At 54.0% G+C, this 19,416-nt stretch overlaps 1 protein-coding gene across 1 annotated transcript in view; it reads right to left on the reverse strand.

Moving 5' to 3' along the window:
• TWIST2 (twist family bHLH transcription factor 2) overlaps nucleotides 15,011-19,416 on the reverse strand; it is a 53,485-nt gene continuing 49,079 nt past the window's right edge. Inside the window, exon 2 of the mRNA XM_018040147.1 lies at nucleotides 15,011-15,756. The gene's annotated coding sequence lies outside the window, so the exon portion shown is untranslated. The remainder of the gene's footprint in view (nucleotides 15,757-19,416) is intronic.

The raw sequence follows: 19,416 nt of genomic DNA on the forward strand, positions 1-19,416 counted from the left end.
CTAGCTATACAGTTATGCCCCCGAGCCCTCTCTTTTGTACACGGTGATGCATACATTCCAATGCTGCTCTCTCAGTTCACGCCACCCTCTCCTGCCCCCGCCACGTCCGTAGGTCACTTCTCTCTGTCTGAGCCTCCATTCCTGCCCTGCAAATATGTTCATCGGTACCATTTCTCTAGATCCCATACATGTGATATTTGTTTTTCTCTTTCTGACTTACTTCACTCTGTATAACACAGCCAACATTTTATAGTAACCGTCCATGGAGTATAACCTTTAAAACCGTGAATCACTCTATTGTGCACCTGAGACTCACATGGTACAGCAACTAAACCTCAATTAAACAAAGGAACCTACGTCGAGACTGAAAAAAACCCAACAGTCCCAAGACATTTAAGTGCTCAGTATATAATGAAACTGTGACGGTTAATCTTATATTTCAACTTGATTGGGCTAAGGGATGCTCCGATAGCTGGTAAGACATGTTTCTGCACTTGTCTGGGAGGGTGCTTCCCAAAGAGATAAGCCTTTGGAACGGTAAACTGGGTAAGGATCACCCTCCCAGCGGAGGTGGGTGTCATGCAAGCTCTTGAGGCTCGGATGAAACGAACAGGTGGAGGGAGGGGAAACTGCTCTCTGCTTGAGCTGAGACCCTGCCCTCGGCCGCCTCAGACATCCACTGCCTGGGTTGTCTGCGCTTCTCCTGGGTCTGCATTAATTGCCTGCTTTCCTGGCTCTCCAGCTTGCAGATGGCAAATGAGGGACTTCACAGCCTCTGAGAATCCATGGGAGCTGATTCCTGTAATTGCTCTTTAATCGCTAAGTTGTGGTTCTTTTGTGACCCCGTGGACTGGATCCTGCCAGGCTCCTCTGCCCACGGAATTCTCCAGGTAAGAATACTGGAATGGGTTGCCGTTTCCTTCTCCAGGGGATCTTCCTCATCCAGGGATTGAACGCACGTCTCCTGCTTGGCTGGTAGGTTCTTTACCACTGAGCCACCTGGGAAGCCCAATTCCTATCATAGATCTCCTCTTCTGTATCTCTATGTCTGCTGTCTGTCTGTCTGTCTATCTGCTGTTGGAACCATTTCTCTGGAGAACCTTAACTAACACAGAAATTCTACGGTAAATATCAGAGTTTGCCTTAAAAGAAGAGGGCAGCTTGATGGGCAGCGTGAGAAGGGCTGACACTGCAGAAGCAAGGGAACAAGCAAGGAGATGGAGAACACACACCCAGAAAGTACTTCTAAGAGGTGCCTGCGCCGCGCGGGGGGCCCTGGGGAGAAAAGGTGTGACCGGAACTGCTGTGTGCGCCCCAGGACTTGTGTTCACTGGTGTGTGTGCACTTCTCATTCAGCTGTGATTTGCTAGAGCACTCATTGTCTTGTGCTGGGAGAAATTAAACAGGAGTCAGTCACCTGATTTGGGCTTCCCAGGTGGTGTGTGTGGTAAAGAACCCGCCTGCCAGTGCAAAAGACAGACGCAGTTTCGATCCCTGGTTCGGGAAGATCCCCTGGAGGAGGGCATGGCAACCCACTCCAGCATTCTTACCTGGAGAATCCCATGGGCAGAGGAGCCTGGCAGGCAACAGTCCATGGGGTCGCAAAGAGTTGGACACAACTGAGTGACTTAGCACAATCAGCAAGTGGAGTGAATATTCACACAGCTGCAGGGAGGCTCTCCCATGAGAGGCTGAGCCCTCTCCGTGGATCAGCAGTCCTGGCTGGCACGCCAGACCAAAACCGAAACAGGCTTGCCACTCAATCAGTTCAATACTTCACTGAGCAGACCCTGTATGCTGAGCTCCATGGTAGGGCCTGGAGAGCCAGCAGGGAACAAGATAGAGAACAATCAGACCCTCCTGGGGCTTACGCTGCAGTCAACGAGCACACAGACAGACAGACAGTGCAGGCAGAAGAAAGATGCAGGCTCTGACCATTGTGCTCTTGGGCATCACGAAGGAGCTGAAATGAAGATTCATAGCTTAGCAGATCAGAAATACAGACCACGAGGCAGACACCACCATGACACCAACAAGCACAGACTGTGCTTCCAACTTGGAAGGAAAACTTTTGGAAGATCGTGGGGGCTTTTGAAAACATGCCTTCTTTCACCTCTCACATGAGGAGTGGGGACACCCAAAGCAAGGCAGCGACCTGCTGAAGGTCCACTGTGACCCCACACAAGGTCCCTGCACTCGCCCCAGTCAATCACCACTCTTTCCAACGTCACCACACACAGAGAGGTGCCTTCTTCACAGTGGAGAGCATCCACTTCATTCCGTTTTACTTTTTAATTAAAATGTTTATTTCGCGACAACTGCTGATTCCCATGCAGTTGGAAGGAATGATACAGAGACCCCACGTATGCATCACCTAGTCTCCCCCAGTGGTGAAAGCGAAAGTCACTCAGTCATGTCTGACTCTTTGAAATCCCACAGACTATACAATCCATGGAATTCTCCAGGCCAGAATACTGGAGTGGGCAGCCTTCCCCTTCTCCAGGGATCAAACCCAGGTCTCCCGCAGTGCAGGCAGAATCTTTACCAGCTGAGCCACAAGGGAAGCCCAAGAATACTGGAGTGGGTAGCCTATCCCTTCTCCAGGGGATCTTCCTGAACCAGGAATCGAGCTGGGGTCTCCTGCATTGCAGGCGGATTCTTTACCAGCTGAGCTTAAGGCTGCAGTGCAGTATCACGTCCCGGAAACAAACTGACGCGGGCATGCTACGGAGCCTCTCATCACTCGGTCAGTCCACACGCCGTCACCACGAGGGCCCCTCACCTTGCCGCTTTCCATTAAGGTACACCCACTTCCTTTCTGCCTCCTCTTCCTAACCCCTGGCAACTGCTATTCTGTTCTCCATTTCCATAATTTTGTCATTTCAAGTATGTTACATGAATAGAATTGTACAGCATGTCATCTTTTGGAACTGTCGTTTCGCTGACCATCATTCCCTGGAGATCCACCCAGGCTATTGTGTGTATCAGCAGCTCATTCCTGTGTCTTGCTGAGTGATGTTCCGTGCTGTGGGTGGACCATAGCTTAACTACTCACCTGTTGAAGGAAATCCAGGTTGTTGCCAGTTCGGGGCTATTTTCAGTTAACCTGCTATAAACATTCGAGTACAGTTTCTGTGTGAGCCTAAGTTTTCGTTTTCTGGGGTAAATGCCCAGGAGTGAAACTGCTGGGTCATATAGTAGTTGCATGTTTAATGTTTTGAGAAACTTCCAAAGCACTTTTCCAGAGCAGCTGTGTCGTTTTACGTCTCCACGAGCCACAAATAATTCAGTTTCCCCACATCTTCATCAGCGTTGGGGGCTGTCGCTAATGTGTGTTTTAGGCATTCTGGCGGCTGTGTGGTTATACGTTGGACTGTAATCTGCATTTCTCTGGCGGCTAATGAGGCTGAGCTTATTTCTGTTCTGGGTGTTCTCTCTGGTGAAATGTCTGTGCACATCTTTTGTTCATTTCCCAGCTGAACTGCTTGGATTTTTCTTCCTGTTGAGGTTTAGAAGTTCCTCACGTGCCAGCCCTTGGTCAGGTAAGTGGTTTATAACTGTTCTCGTCTGTCATTTGTTTCTGTTATTCTCTTGACACAGTCTTTCACAGCAAATGGTTTTAAATTTTGAAGAAGCTCAGCTTATTAATTTTCCTTTTTTAGGTTGCATTTGAGGTATCAACGCTAAGAACTTTTTGCCAAGCCTAAGATATAAAGTCTTTCTCTTCTTCTTTTCCCCTAAACTTTACGGTTTTAGATTTTACGTTTCCTGTGTGATCTGTTTTAAGTTAATATTTTATAAAGAGAAATACTTAGGCTGAGGTTCATTGTTTTGCCTTTTAATGTCCAGTTGCTACATTTGTTACAAAGTCTTATATTTCCTCCACTGAATTGTTTTTGTCCTTTATCAAAAACCAGCTGAGGATATTTGCATGGGTCTATTTCTGTGTTCTCCATTCTATTGCGTTGACCTATATGTCTGTCCCTTTGCCAAAATCATAGAATACTGATTACTGACGCGAAACAGTGAGTCTTGGAGTAGGACTGATTGATCCCTTCTACTTTCTTCTGCTGCAAATTATTTCAGCTATTGGTTACTTTGCTCACCACATCAATTTTAGAATAATTTTGTCTCTAGCTATAAAAGTTCCTGCTGGGGTTTTTGTGGGGGTTGCTTTCAACCTATATACTGATTTGAGGAGAATTGGGATCTCAGCTGTGTTGATTCTTACAACCCATAAACCTGGTGTGTCTCTCCATTTATTTAGGTCAGCTTTGGTTTCTTTCACTCACATTGTGTGGTTTTCAGCATGCAAGTCCTGTACATGTGTTGTTAGGTTTATATACCCAAGAATTTCCATTTTAGAGATTAATTGTAAACGGTGTTGTGTTTTAAACTGGGGGGGTCTGTGTGTTCATTGCTAATATATATAAACGCAATTGATTTTTGTATGTTCAACTTGTATCCTGTTGCCTTGCTGAACGCACACACAAGTCTTCGGAATTAAAAAAAAAATAGACTCATTAGGATTTTTTATGTAGACAATAAGGTCATCTGCAAATAGCAACAATTTTATTTATTCTTTCCAACTGTATGCATTTTATTTACTTTTCTTGACCTACTGAACTCGCTAGGATTTCCAGCTATATGTTAAGCTGGAGGGGTAAGAGTGTCGTGTTCTTTATTGAGAAAGTCCCCCTTTCCGAGAAATTTATTTACTTTTATAATGAATTTTTTATCATGGATTTTGAATACTTTCAAATGCTTTTTTATGCGTCAGATAATAAAGTCATTTGATTTTTCCTTTTTAGTCTTTTAATATGATGGGTTACATTGATTAACTTCCTTGCATATCCAGAATAGATCCTACTTGGTCATCAGTTCAGTTCAGTTGCTCAGTCGTGTCCAATTCTTCATGACCCCATGGACTGCAGCAGGTCAAGCTTCCCTGTCCATCACCAACTCCCAGAGCTTGCTCAAACTCATGTCCGTCAAGTAGGTGATACCATCCAGGCATCTCGTCCTCTGTCATCCCCTTTTCCTCCTGCCCTCAATCTTTCCCAGCATCAGGGTCTTTTCCAATGAGTCTGTTCTTCCTGTCAGGTGGCCAAAGTATTGGAGTCTCAGCTTCAGCATCAGTCCTTCCAATGAGCATTCAGGACTGATATCCTTTAGGATTGGCAGGTTGGATCACCTTGCAGTCCAAGGGACTCTCAAGAGTCTTCTCCAACACCACAGTTCAAAAGCATCAGTTCTTCAGTGCTCAGCTTTCTTTATAGTCCAACTCTCACATCCATATGTGACTATTGGAAAAACCTTGACTAGGCAGACCTTTGTCAGCAAAGTAATGTCTCTGCTTTTTAATATGCTGTCTAGGTTGGTCATAGCCTTTCTTCCAAGGAGCAAGTGTCTTTTAATTTCATGGCTGCAGTCACCATCTGCAGTGATTTTGAAGCCCAAGAGAATAAAAGTCTGTCGCTGTTTCCATTGGTTTCCCATTTGCTATGAAGTGATGGAACCGGATGCCATGATCTTAGTTTTCTGAGTGTTGAGTTTTAAGCCAGCTTTTTCACTCTCCACTTTCACTTCATCAGGAGGCTCTTTTGCTCCTCTTCACTTTCTGCCATACGGTGGTGTCATCTGCATATCTGAGGTTACTGATATTTCTCCCGGCAATCTTGATTCCAGCTCTAGTGTATATTTACTTTTATATGCTCTTGAACTTATTTGCCAACATTTTGTTCAGGATTTCTGCATCTATATTCGTGAGAGATGTTGGTCTATAGTTTTCTATTTTTGTAATGTCTTTCTCCAGTTTTGGCGTCAGGGTGTAACTTCATAGAATGAACTGGAAAGTTTTCCTCCTCTTCTGTTTTCTGGAAGAGAGTGTGCAAAACTGGTGAAAATTCTTTTTAAACAGTAGAACCCTCAGTGAAGCCACCTGGGCCAGAGAGTTCTATTTCCTATTAGGTGAATTGCAGTACTTGTTTTGTCTGAGGAATTTGTCCATTTCATCTAAGCTGGCAAATGTACGTAGAGGTGCTTGTAGTATTTGCTCAGTCGTGTCCGACTCTGTGACCCCATGGACTGTTGCCCGACAGGCTGCTCGGTCTAAGGATACTGGAGTGGGTTGCCATTCCCTTCTCCAGGGGATCTTCCCGATCCAGGGATCAAACAGGGATCTCCTGCACTGTAGGCGGATTCTTTACCATCTGAGCTACCAGGGAAGCCCAGGATTTGCTTACTACCCTCTTAATATCGAAAGTCTCTAGAGTAAAATCCTGTTTCCTTATTAGCAATTTTTGTCTTTTTTTTTTTTCTGTGCTAGTATTTCTGGAGGAGTGCCAATTTTACCAGTTATTTCAGAGCACCATCCCTCCTTTACTCATGAGTTTCTCTGCTGCTGTGTTTTGAGTGACGCTGCTTTCTCCTATCTTTATTAACTTCTTATTTCTGCTCGTTCTGAATTCTTTTGTTGTTTTGGGGGTTTTCAGGCGGGAGTTCAGATGCTGATTTGAGGTTTTTCTTCTTTTCATACCCAAGCCCTTAGTGCTATAGATTTCCCTCTCAACACTGCTTTACCTTTGAATCTGCATTCGGGGGCAGTTTCTGTTTGTTCTCTCTGCTCTTCATTTCCCTGCTATCTTTCTCCTGCTGCCTGTGGGTTACTTGGTCGGGTTTTCGAAATCCTGTTTTCATTTTGTTCTGGCCACAGAGTAACACAAATTTAAGGTGCACACACGTCAGGGGTGGCTCGTGTTTACAGCGCCTCACGGGTGTGTCTCCTTCTCCACTCAGCTCCAAGTCACCAGTCCTTAAACCCCTCAGTGTGATCTGGGACAGCAGGGGTCCATCTGGGGGTCTCAGATCCATGTAGACAGGCTCTTTTATTCAACTGCCCATTTCGAGAGGTTTCTGCATCATGTAAACCCACGCAGCCCACGTTGTCCTGAGTCTCCAAATACCCTCAGGCCGCAAGCCGCTGCCACACTGTGTCTTGGGGCCCCGTTTCCGCCTCCATTTTAGCCTGTCAATTTCTCAGCATCTTGTTTGCTCTTCCCTGCTTTTAAGAAGATTTTAAAAGACTTTTTCCCCAGCCCATTGGTTATCAGCAGGAATTTCGTTTGAGTCACCAAGTTCATCATGTTCCTGGAAGTCGAAGTGTCAAACTGCCTTGTAAAGCACCTTCTGGATGGTGGCTTGTGTAGCCAGGAAGAGAGATTCGTTTTCATCGCCTCTAGAGAAGGGTTGTCCTTGCTTGGCTTCCCCTGCAAAGCACAGTCTGAGACGACACATTTTTGCCCAAGTGGCTTATTCCATAAAGTTTCCAGGGAACGAGAGATGGGGGCACTGGGTAAAGGAAGCCGGGGAGGAGGGGAAACTGAGCTAAGGGTGCCTGGCTGTGCTGGGGGAGCGGTGGACAGGGGGCTCCATGCTGCTGAGGGCCTGCTGAGCAGAGCTGTCCTCCCGAGCCGTGGAAGAGGAATGTGTCTCCTCCGGCTTGTGTCCTGTGGGTTGAGTATTGCCCCGGGGGTGTGTGAACTCGCTCCTGTGCATTTGAAAGCACGAACCAGAAGGGACCAGGGGTCCAGGACAAGTGGCTGGGAGCCACAGGGCAGAGGCTGAGAAATATCTGAGCCCTGAGGTCACGCAGTCAGGACAGGGTTCCAACAGCTCATCTCTCCGCAGAACTGGAGAAGAGCTGGGTCAGGAGGATGCAGGATTCCCAGGTGGTAAAGAGCTCTCACCTGCCGCTGCAGGAGACGTAAGAGAGGCAGGTTTGACCCCTGGGTCTGGAAGATCCCCAGGGACAAGGGCAGCCCACTCCAGTGTTCTTGCCTGGAGACTCCTATGGATGGAGGAGCCTGGCGGGCTGCGGCTCAAAGCATCGCCAAGAGTCAGACACGACAGGAGCGACCTAGCCTGCTCGCAGGGGGAAGTGAGCGAGGCCCTGAGAGACATCTGGACCTCAGAACGCACGGTCTGGAAGGTGAGGACAGCAAGGATCAGATGGCCCCTCTCTCTACTTGCTCCTGGTGTGGGGCGGTCATCCCTGCTTCTCTCCAGGGCTCCCCGCCAGCCAGCTCTCTCTCCTCCCTCATAGGTCCGGCGCCTTTCTCTCTCCGGTTTCTTTGGGGACCGAAGTCTTCGCACCTTCATCCCAGCTGTGACTCTAGAGATGTAGGCTTATGGCCTCAGCTCCCGCTGCCACCAAGACATGCCTGAATCCCAGTTCCCAGGAGGATGCTGCTTGGCCCATCTTCTTGACCACGGCCACCCAGGCCACATGCCCTTGGCATCTGAGCAGCCAGCTGCACTTTGTCCAGCGTCCACCCTGTTACAGATAGCCTGGGTGGGGCACGGGGGCAGGGACTACGGTGGCTGCACAGAGGGATGGCTCTTTGCTCAGAGGAGCTGTGGGCAGGAAGGCGCTATCAACACAGAGGACACCAAGGAGAAGGCAGGGAGCTTTCATTTTGGTTTTTATTAATTCTCACAACTCCCCACGCAGACAGTGGGAGGAACCAGGTCTGCAGGGTCAGCAGATCCTCCGATGAACAGAATGTGCAACTCTTTCCAGCGTGATTAGTTTTGCTTTTTTTTTTTTTTAATCTGTGAATTGTTGGGTCAATTCCCAACATCATGAAGAGCCAGGTTTTGTTCATCTTGGCGTCCAAATGATGTTTTCGAAATCGGAACTAAAATAAAGCAGTAACAAGACGAAAGAAGCAACATCCTGTTTTATGGAGGGTCTGATTGAAAAAAAAAATACGTGAGAAAAAACACTCTGTGTGCAGAGTAAATATTTACCCATCCCTACCCCCACCCCCCACCCCCACCCCCACTTTTGGGAGATTGAGTATCTGCCCAGGACATGAGAAGACGAGTCTCAGGATGGACACATCACCCCCTCCCCCTCCCCGAGGCCTTAGTATGACTCACTGGTCACGTTGCCTGGTACCATGCAGTCCCCGCCCTCCTGAGGGCTGCGGCAGACGGAATGTCACCACAGACGGAGAAGAGCTCAGTGAGGCACAGGTTGTGGGGACCTTGACCCCGAGAGGCTGTGCATTTTCAGCAGGTCAGCTGGGGGTGAGAGTCGTCCGCCTTCCCATTCGCAGACCTGGGTTCATGACCTGGTCCTGAGATCAGGGTGCTGGAGGCCCTCCTGGAGGTTCTTCCAGTCCCTGGGTGTTGAGAAGGTGGGTGTCGATACAGCCCCCCACAGTCTGCAGCGAGAGAACGTGTCTGGGCTGCCCTTCCCAGGAGACGGGCCCCATGCTGTTACATTTATGTCCCCAGGAGCTCTGCGGATCGCAGCCGGTCTCCAGGACCCCTACCTCACAGACGAGAAACGGGGAAAACAGGCTATTTGTTGTCGTCGTTTTTTTGTGTTGTGTTTCATCAAATCAGAGACGGGTCTCCTGGTTCTTTCTGCTTCTATGCTCGCAGGGCCCCTCCGGGCCTGGGCAGGCGTGAGGGCGCCCCTTGCACTCCCCTGGATCCCCACCCGTCACCCTGGCTGTGGCACTCTCTCCTGGGGGTCATCGTGAAGGTCACTATTTGGTGGTGGGTTATGATGAGGCCAGTATGTCCAAAAGGCTTTTTTTTCACCTAGTAAAATTCTGAAACCGTGACAATTGTTGGCAAACGATGGCTTCACTTCCATTTTGGCGGAGTTTTGAGCACGCTGTTAGGGCTGCTTGCGTTGTAAGGGGATAGGGAGCTCCGCTCAGAAGGGGGAGGCTGCGCAGACCGTGCCCTGGTCTCACTCTGGGGGGGAAGGACGGGGTTTGGGGTGAGGCTGGGTCAGCGTTCAGGCACGCTGCTCCCCTGTCATAGCTGCTGGGTCTTCGGGTCCCCTCTCTGCACCCTGCACTCTGCCCTGAAGGGCGACTGTCCCCAGCAGGAGCCCCGGGCTTCATTGAGCCTCCTTCCTGTCCCTTCTGGGACTCACAGGTGTTTTCCTGAAGCATCCAGGTTCCCAGGTGATGGGGCCCCGCAGGGACCATGTACCGGGGGGCACTCGTCTGGAGGGGCCGTTTGCTGAAGGGCTCCCCTTAGAAGCCCAAGGATTGGAACCCCATGGGGTAAGGTGGCTCAGAGGAGGCCCACCCTGCCAGCACCTTCTCTGGGAGCTACCACGAGCACCTGCTCCAATCCCCGGCCGCTCAGAGCCAGGGGAGACGGGAGGCCACGTGGCTACCTCCCCTGTGTCCGTTCCTGGGCCCTGAGGCCAGGCACCGTCCCGGCCGCCCTGAGGACCTGGCCCTCCCGGGCACAGCGCTGCTCCTGGAGCCATTCTCCTGCGGTTTCTTTGACTTTCTTGAGCTTAGCCGGGGCTCCTCCAGGAAAGCACCCCTCCTCCAAAGCGCCTTCCCCCAAGGCTCTTATTCTGAGCTCCTTCAGATGTCTGACTAAGCCAAGGGTCTCTCGGCCTCTGCCTCCCCCCAGCACCCACGAGTCACTCTGCATGACCTCCTGGGGCGGCCAGGCGGGTGGAGGAGGGGCTGTCTCCCCCGCCCGTCCCCTCACCGGCTGAAACTTCACTCTCCGCTGGTTTGAGAACCGGGGACCCAGCCCACAGGCTCAGCTGAGCTTCCGCTGACCACGCACTCAGTGTTTTGAAACAGATACTGAAGACCCGTGGGGAGCCGGGGTCGTGCAGAGAAAACCTTCTCCCCGACTTTCTCCGCGGAGGGGGTGGGAATAGGCACGTGTGAGGAGACCCAGCCTCCCTCCCGCTTGGTCCCCGCCCCAAAGCCCATCACCTGGTTAAAAGACAAACCAGAGAGACACACAGAAACGCCGTGGGGTCAGCAGAGCGTGGTGGTGCCCCGGGTCTGCTCACTCCGGGACCCTATGGGCAACCTACGGACAGGGAGCCGAGGCTGGAGACGGTTCTACACAGATGGCCTGGCCGGTTGTCACAAAGCCCCACGAGAAAGGCAGCAGTGGGGTTTTATCCCCATTCCACAGCTGGGGAGACTGAGGCCTCAAAGCCAGTCCCCGACGGTGACTGTGCCTGCTTGCTCCGGGACGTCGTGTGATGCTGCAAACAACAGCTGTGGGCCCACCAAGAGGAGAGAGAAGGCACCAGTGAAAACGGAGCTGGAGCCACCCCTCTCTCTGGGGCCCCAGCTGTTCACGCCTTGGTGGGCAGGCTGCGTCCTCCGAGGCTCGGGGCGGGGGGCACCTTATTCAGGCCAGGGAGGGTCAGGCCTCCATGCCCTCCTCTGTCCTCTAGTCCCAAGCCTGGAGCACGAGGGCCAACGGCCAGCCCCAGGCCTGGGGCGGCTACACCCTGCAGGGAGCACAGACAGCCCCCCACTTCCTGGGTCAGGACGTCCACCCGCCCGACGGCAGCCGCCTCCCCCGGACTGGGCGCTCAGAGCTCCGGTCGCCTCTCACTCAACCTGCTGCCTTCCCAGCAGGTGATGTGGGTTGCGTAGCGATGCCGGGAAAAACTCACACGCCTGGGTGAAGCGCGCAGACTGGTGCTGACGCCAGCCAGCGAGAAGTGAGTGCTGAGCGCAGCTGGGCACCTGAAGCCCACTAAGGAACCCAAGATGGGTCCCTGTCCACTCACAGGGGGACACTGTCACCCAGGCCACACCAAGGGGTGCTCTGGGAGGGGCCTTCCCCTTGAGCGTGACGGGAAGTCCGGAAGGTGTGGAGCGGGGAGGGGCTGGGTGCTCGACCACCCCTGTGGTCAGAACACCTGCTGACCTTTTCTCTTTACATATTAGTGGGTGTGGCAGCCAAAGCCTTATCAGAGGGGTCCCCAGCCCAAGTCCACCTGGCGCCAATTCTGAGCCTCTCTTCCCATGAACGAAGTCTGGAGACTTCTCGGCCTGGAATGTCTCAGTGAGCAGAGCTGGACCACGGCGTGGGAAGCAAGACACATCCAACATCCAGCCCAGAGAGAAGGCTGGGAGCGCCACAGCTCAGCCCTTCCAGCAACACTGAGGAGCCAGAGTCCCTAGAAACTCGGCACCCGCCAGCCCTGTTCACACACGCGCAAGAGCAGAAGCGTCCACCGAAGGGGACACATTCACAGCAAAATCTAGAACAGCAGGGGTGTCGGGACTTCAGAGCTTCCATCTCCTTCTTGCCCCTGTGATACGGTGTCTCAGGATTCTGGTGAGCTCATCTATAAATGCCCTGGGGTTTTATCGTTGCCCGAGAAGACGTGCCCAATCCGCCACATCCCAGCTGGAAACATCTTGTGTAAAAACACCCCAAGGTGGCCTCAGGCCTGGCGGTAAGGGACCTGTAGTTGCAGCAGGCCTCCTCCCTCCCACTCTCTGGGCACGCTGGGCTCTGGGGAGCACTGAGTTTCTACGGCCCCTGCAGTCCCGCAGTTTCCTCCCTTGAATCAAACCTTGATCTTTGAAGCTCCAAGTTTTGTAGATTTACACTGGCCTGAAGGGACCGGGAAAGGACTCAGTGAGGCCGGGAGTCTCCTCTGCAGCTCTGAACACAGCAGGGAAGGGTCGGATTGCTCACCCCTCTGGCTGCCCCTCGGAAGGGACTCCCACACCGCAGCAAACTTTGCAAAGACTCCTGAGGTCAGAAGGGCTACAGGGTAGGCCCCGGCTGGGAGCGGGGTTATGGCTTCTGCCCCCTCCCCACCGCCCAAGGGGGCTTTGTAAAGTAGGGGCTCAGACTGTGAAGGATTTGTGCCTGTATTCAGGTTTATTTTATTTTTCACTCTAAGCAGGACATTTTGCTTTGAAGGGAGAGGTGACCGAAGAACTAGAGGCCAGAGAGGCTGGACACATACCTGCAGTGGAGTGGGACACTCACCAAGAGCTAGAGGGCCTCTCTTTCGGGCAGTGATCCTGCTGTCGGCCAGGCAGCCTGGCTCAACTGCTAATGGTGATGTCTACTTTCAGTCGGGAGGAGTCCAGCGGGTTCTTCTCCTTGCACGAGACCTGACGCGGTGCTGGGAGAACGAGCTGCCTAGACGGCCTCCTCCAGCTGTTGCTAAGTGGAACCCGGAAGTGTAGCAGTTTTATCCAGAGCCTTTTCTGTGATGTGTGTTCAGGGCCCCCTAGAAGGGTCCCCTTGGCTTTGTCAGTTCCCGAGACCCAGATGGACACCACTTGTGCTATTGAAGGATGCTTCTCATGGCCTAGGTATTACTCCTCTTCCCACATTTCCATGGAAAACTTGTGGATGGCAATGTTAACTTAAGAAACTCTACCTGATTAGGTAGAGGGAGGGAGACATAGATAGGTGAGCCCTCAGACAACACAGTAGGTAGAGAGTGGCTATCAAACCGCTAACTGGGGTATCACTATTCTCATCACTGGACCTGGAGGCCTGGACCTGGAGAAGTGGGCTTCCTCTGAGCACGTGTCCACACAGGGGAGGGATCCAGGGGCAAAGAGTCGGGTTTCGTGGGTCCCAGGATATGGCCTGGGTTCTCTCCTTGGACTTTGGCCTCGGGGTCTCCTGACTCTCTGGTGTGGGTACCTATGTGCCCACCTGCATGGGCACTCCTTGTTCCTTGCCCCCTCTGTGGTCACCCCTGGCCAGGCCCTCTGCCCTGGGCTTGGGCGTGGCAGGCTCACAGGGCCTGTTCACTGGACGTAGAGACAGAGGGGCTGGTCAGTCTGCAGGGACGCAAGACACCCCTCCAGCTCGAGGAGGAGGGGGCACGGACTTTGCAATTCGGAAATCAAGAACGTTCTCTATGGCCACCCCATCCGTAAGTTTTCGATGATTTGATCTGGCATTCCCTCCAATCAGCCCCTGGAGGACGACCGTGACCTTTGCAGTCTTCATGACCTCCAAAGGCCTCAGGGACCCTGCGGGACAGCACAGGACATGGCGGGACTTCATTGCCAAGACAGCAGCTCTGCCCTCCAAGGTCTCAGCAAGAAGCCCAGGTGCATGCACATGTATGTGTAGGCATCTGTCTGTGTTTGCTGTATGCAGCGGCCCCTGGGGCTCCTGCTGCAGGGCGCCGCACCAAGGTCACTTCTAGCAGCCAGCAAAGTGATGGAAGTTAACAGACTGGCATTTCTGGAGCACCTGCCTTTCTTGTGGGCTCGGGAACAGGAGTAAAGACTGAGGTGAGAAGGTTCAGGGTCCACCACGTTCTGGCACAGACCCCACTCTCCAGAACCCTGTCTGGAGGCGGCACGGGGTCTGCATGGCCTCTCACCCATGGACAGCTCCATCCAGCTGACCCAGGTACCAGCTGTCCCCCACGAGCTATGCTTCTGGAGCCTCAGGGTGGTGAGCAGGTGACCTGCAGCTCCCTGGCTGGAAACCCTTTACCTGGGGGTCACCCCAGCTCCTACTGATGCCCGCAGACACAGTAAGGAGGCCAGCAGGTGGGGAGTGGGACTTCCCGTCCCACGAGGAGCGTGTCTGCACCGTCCCCCTGCCTGCCCGGGCCAGAGTCTCCTCGGTCACACACTGGAGCCTCCGCGGGGCCTCTGCCCCAGGGCTCCTTCCTTACCTGCACACGCAGGCCTCGCACCCTCACCCTCGCCCAGCTGCACAGACCGGGCTTCAGGGGATGGGACAGCTGCGGCGGGCGGGTCAGCTGCCACGGAATTCATCATCAGGGAGACTGAAGGCACACAGAGCAGACAGCGACCCACCAGGAGATAAATGTGAGTGAGCTCAGAGGTCGTGCCCGGCAGAAGCAAGGAATTCCACCTGGGAAGGCTCTGCCGGGCTGGCCCTGGCTGGCACTGACCTCAGACCGTAGGGGTAGGACATAGGATGGGTGGCTGACAGGGGCCGGGGGTAGCAGACGGGCATATGGAGGGGCTGAGGCCAGCCTTCCCAGACCTGGGCCCGCTGAACATGCTCAACCACATCAGCGCTGGTGGTTCTAGAAAGTTCTAGGGTCACGCACAGCCTAACACGTCTCACATCCCTGCTGATCCCCTTTAAAGTGACGCGACTGTTATTTTTGCAGCTGGTTCCAAGTTTCTCAGGCCGTGCTCATGCTGCAGTGTAGAGAAAAGAGACGGGAGACGGGGGCTGCAGGGACGTCTTTATTGTTCCTGGGAGGGGAGCGGTATACACAGCCACACTGCAGTCACTGAGCTCGTTAGAGACATCTCAATAAATAAAACAAAGAAGCAACATATACACTGAAACAGAAAATATTAAAAGAAAGGTTAGCTGAGTGAATCACAGAGGAAGAGCAAGGGGAGAGGTGAGGACTCCAGGCTAGCTTGAGACAGCCATGCAGAGGCTGGGGCTGGGGCTGGGGGGGTAGCTCGAGGTTCCTTTGTTAAGAGCCTTGGTCCAGTTGAAACAGAATGTACAGGAAGGCATTTCTGGTTTATTTTTTAAAAAATATACACTAAAAAAAGGCACTTAAAGGGAAATACAAAATAAAATCCTCGTAAATGTGTTCCTGAATTCAGCGACCTTCAGAATCAATCCCCGCCCCCCCCAAAATAAAAATGAAATAACAGAACCCAGGGTTGGGTCTATGAACACTTTCATCAGCGGCGAGGATGGCACCGTGAGCTATCCGGCGAGATGGACCGCGAGAGGTGGACCGGCGAGATGGACCACGAGCGCCACTTCCTGGGGGGGGGGCGCGTCTTGGGGGCGGAGGCCGCGTGGTCCAGGGGGGCTGCCGCTGGGCCCTTGTCTGGACTCCGTGCGGGAGCGCCGAGATGATGGGGCGGGGGGTGCTTCCTGGAGGTCGCTGGGTTTCAGAAGCTGCAGACTCGGACGTTCCCCGATGCCAGCTGCACTCAGCCCCGCAAGAGTCTGGAAGACAAGGTACAGGGACGTTGAGAAGCTGCTGCAGCCCTCGTGTCCCGGGGCCACGTGGCCGTTTCAGCCCGTGGCCTCCCCGTGACAGGACATGACAGCTGTGAGCTGCTCTGATACCTGCCTGCCCCATCCTCCCGGCAGGAGCTGGACAGTCAGCCGTGGTCAGGTCCACCGGGCACCTGCAGGCCGCTGCCCCCAGGGACCCAAGCCCAGCCCAGAGGGCTCCCTGTGTCCCCACCTCCACACTCGGCTGCCACTCCCAGACCCCGAGGGCCGGATGCCCTGCCTCCCGCGCCCACCAGAGCCTCGGCCCGCACAGTACCCCGAAGGCCACTGCCGCCCCACGGAGGAGCTGCCCCTAGGTGGGCTCCCGTGGACAAAAGCGGTGCCCCCTGGCAAGGGAAAGGGGTTAGGGTGAGGTCACTGTTGGGGCTTCGGGGTCACGGTGAGAGCAAAGCCAGCCGTGGTGGGGGACGGGGAGTGAGGATGAAGAGCAACGGGGCAGCCGTGGAGTCGGGGCTGGCAAAGGGAGGTGACTGTTTAAACCCAAGCTTTTTACAAAACGCGCTTATTTACTTACGCTGCTTGGGTCTTAGCTGCAGCGCACGAGCTCAGCAGTGGTGGGTGAGCTTAGTTGCCCCCTGGCCTGGGGGACCTTAGTTTCCCGACCAGGGACCGAAACTGAGTCCCCTGCAAGGCAGATTCTAAACCAGCGGACCACCAGGTCAGTCCTTAAACCTGTGCTTCTGAAATAACCATATATTCAAAGACAGCTGCAAAAAAAATGTATAGGGAGGTCCCACGCATATCTCACTGGGTTCCCCCACTCTTATCACCTTGCACTAGTCAAGTGAGGTGTCTCAACCAGAAGAGGGGCCTGGGCGTGGCTGGCGGGCTGACTCACACTTCACTCATGCGTGTGTGTGTGTGCACGCGTGCGCACATGTGTGTGTGTGTGTGTGTGGTCTGATCTGCTGGGCAGTGGGCAGCAGCAGCAGGGAAGTGCCCCGCCCTCCCCTGGAGCCTGGGCTCCACACTGAGGCCCTGTAGCTCAGGGGGCTCTGGGACCCTTGACTGTATCCAGACAAACCCCTGCAAGCGTGAAGACCCTGCCTCCCTGAACCCCAGTGCCTAGAGACACACACACACTCCTTTTTTCCAAGTTCTGAGCACTCCAAATATGTCAGCCGTTTAAAGTGGTCCTGGGCAGAAAGTCAAAGGCTGCTCTCTCAGAGAACGTGGTTGTAATTAGATAATTAATAAGGGGGGCAGCTAGAGAAAGCTAAATGGAAGCCTTCCTCCGCGGGAGGAAGTCATTACAACAGGTTTTGATATATGAGCCTCACCAGCCCTCCAAGGGGAAACGGCATCATCCGTGGAAGCCAGGACGGCAGGGCCGCCCTGAGCAGTGTGGGTTTCGGGGTTCGCTCTGCACGCCCGTGGGGCCCGGGGCTCAGGGCGAGAGCAAGCGGCAGGTTCATTAGTTTTCCTGGCTGAGGGCCCCTGGGCCCGCCCCCTTGATGTCACCCTGACCCTGGCCGGGTCTGCTGACGTGGGCGGCGCTCTCAGCCACAAATGTGAGACAGCTGGGGCCCCGACTGCCTCCTGCGTGGGACAGCCACCCGAAACTGTGTGTGTGCGTCCTGCGCACAGCTCAGCCGGCCTCAGTCTGCCCGGTCCAGAAGGGGGGCAGGTGGAGAGGCCAGGCGGGGCTGGACTGAGAGGGTGGCTGCCCCCCTCTCTCACCCAGGCCAGGCCACAGGGCACTGAGAAGCAGCGGAGGGTCTTACTCCAATCTGTGTCCCAAGGGCTTGACACGGGCAGGGGCGCCCCGATAGTTCTCCAGAAACAGAGGCAGGCGGGCTTAAGGGAGAAGCGCTCATTCTAGGGTCTTCCGTTCACTCACTGGTCCCACCCATACACCCCTCCACCCACGCTCTTCCCTTCCTTCCTCCCTCTCTCCCTCCCATCCTCTTCCTTCTTTCTATCCACCCATCCATCCACCACCATCCACTCACCATCCATTCCTACATCCACCCACCATCCATCCATCATCCATCCATCTACCATCCACAGAACATCCATCCATCCACCCACCATCCATCTACCATCCATCCATCTACCATCCACACAACATCCATCCACCCACCCACCATCCACCCACCATCCATCCACCCACCCACCCACCATCCACCCACCATCTATCCACCCATGCATCCATCCACCACCACCCACTCACCATCCATTCCTCCATCCACCCACCATCCATCCATCTACCATCCACACAACATCCACCCACCCACCCACCATCCACCCACCATCCATTCCTCCATCCACCCGCCATCCATCCACCATCCATCCATCTACCATCCACACAACATCCATCCACCCACCCACCATCCATCCATCCATCATCCTTCTCTCCTCCCTTCCATCCACTCTCCCTTCCATCTATCCCCCCATCCACCCACCATCCACCCACCATCCATCTACCATCCATCCACCCACCCACCATCCATCCATCCATCATCTATCCACCCACCATCCATCATCCATCCATCACCCACCATCCACCCACCATCCATCCATCCATCATCCTTCTCTCCTCCCTTCCATCCACTCTCCCTTCCATCTATCCCCCCATCCACCCACCATCCATCCATCCACCTTCCACTCATCCATCCATCCACACGTCCATCTCTCCATCCGTCTTTCCAACAGGCACTGGGCGCCTTTCATGTGCCAAGAATGCTGCTAGCTGTTTGAAAAGCCCAGGCATGGATCCAAGAAGTCCATCAAAGGAGAAGAAAGGTGCTGACAAACAGCTAGAGCTCAGCGTAGACAATGGCAACATTTTACAGGAAGTGCAGCTAAGACTCTGCAACCAGAAGGGAAGGGACAAAATACCCTGACTTTTGTCAGGGCTGCCAAGAGAGGCTGCCAGAGGGACACTGAAGGGTAGAGGGGGGGTCAGGGGACCAGGAGCTGCTTTCTGAAGTCCAGGGCTGTGGCTGTGGGCCGCAGCACAGAGCAGACGTCCAGGGCCCTGCCCCAGCTCCCACTGCCCCTTCACCTCCATAGACCCCGGCACCCACGGAAGGGGCCAGGCTGCTCTCGCTGCCACAGCTCTTCCTTCCTCCCACTCGCTGCACCTAAAACAAAGACCCTCAACTCCTGGGCTCCCACGGACGCTGGGGTGGGGTGGGGGTGCCAGGGGAGATGGCAGGAATGGGCCCAGTGGCGGAAACGCCGACAGCTGCCCCCCACCCTGGCGGGTCTCACCCAGTCTGTGCAGGTCGGTCCTCCCGCCTCTGGGGTCTGTCTAGCACTGCCCTTCAGCTGGGGCCCTCTGGCCCCTCACCGAACCTGGACCCAGCCTCTGACCGTCTGAACACAGCTCCCAAGAGCGGTTTGGAGGGAGAGAACCAACAAAATGCGCCATCGATACAGGTAGAAAACAAATGACGATTCATAACAGGGGACTGAGGGCCATAGAGCGGAAACGGCCTTGCTGAGCAACACACACACGCACACATGCATGCACACGCATGCACACGCACACACACGCATGTGCATGCACGCACACGCACGCATGCACACGCACGCACACATGCATGCATGCGCACGCACGCGCATGAACACATACACACGCAA

Source organism: Capra hircus, chromosome 3 (genome assembly GCF_001704415.2).
Source record: "Capra hircus breed San Clemente chromosome 3, ASM170441v1, whole genome shotgun sequence".
NCBI classification, from domain to species: Eukaryota; Metazoa; Chordata; class Mammalia; order Artiodactyla; family Bovidae; genus Capra; species Capra hircus.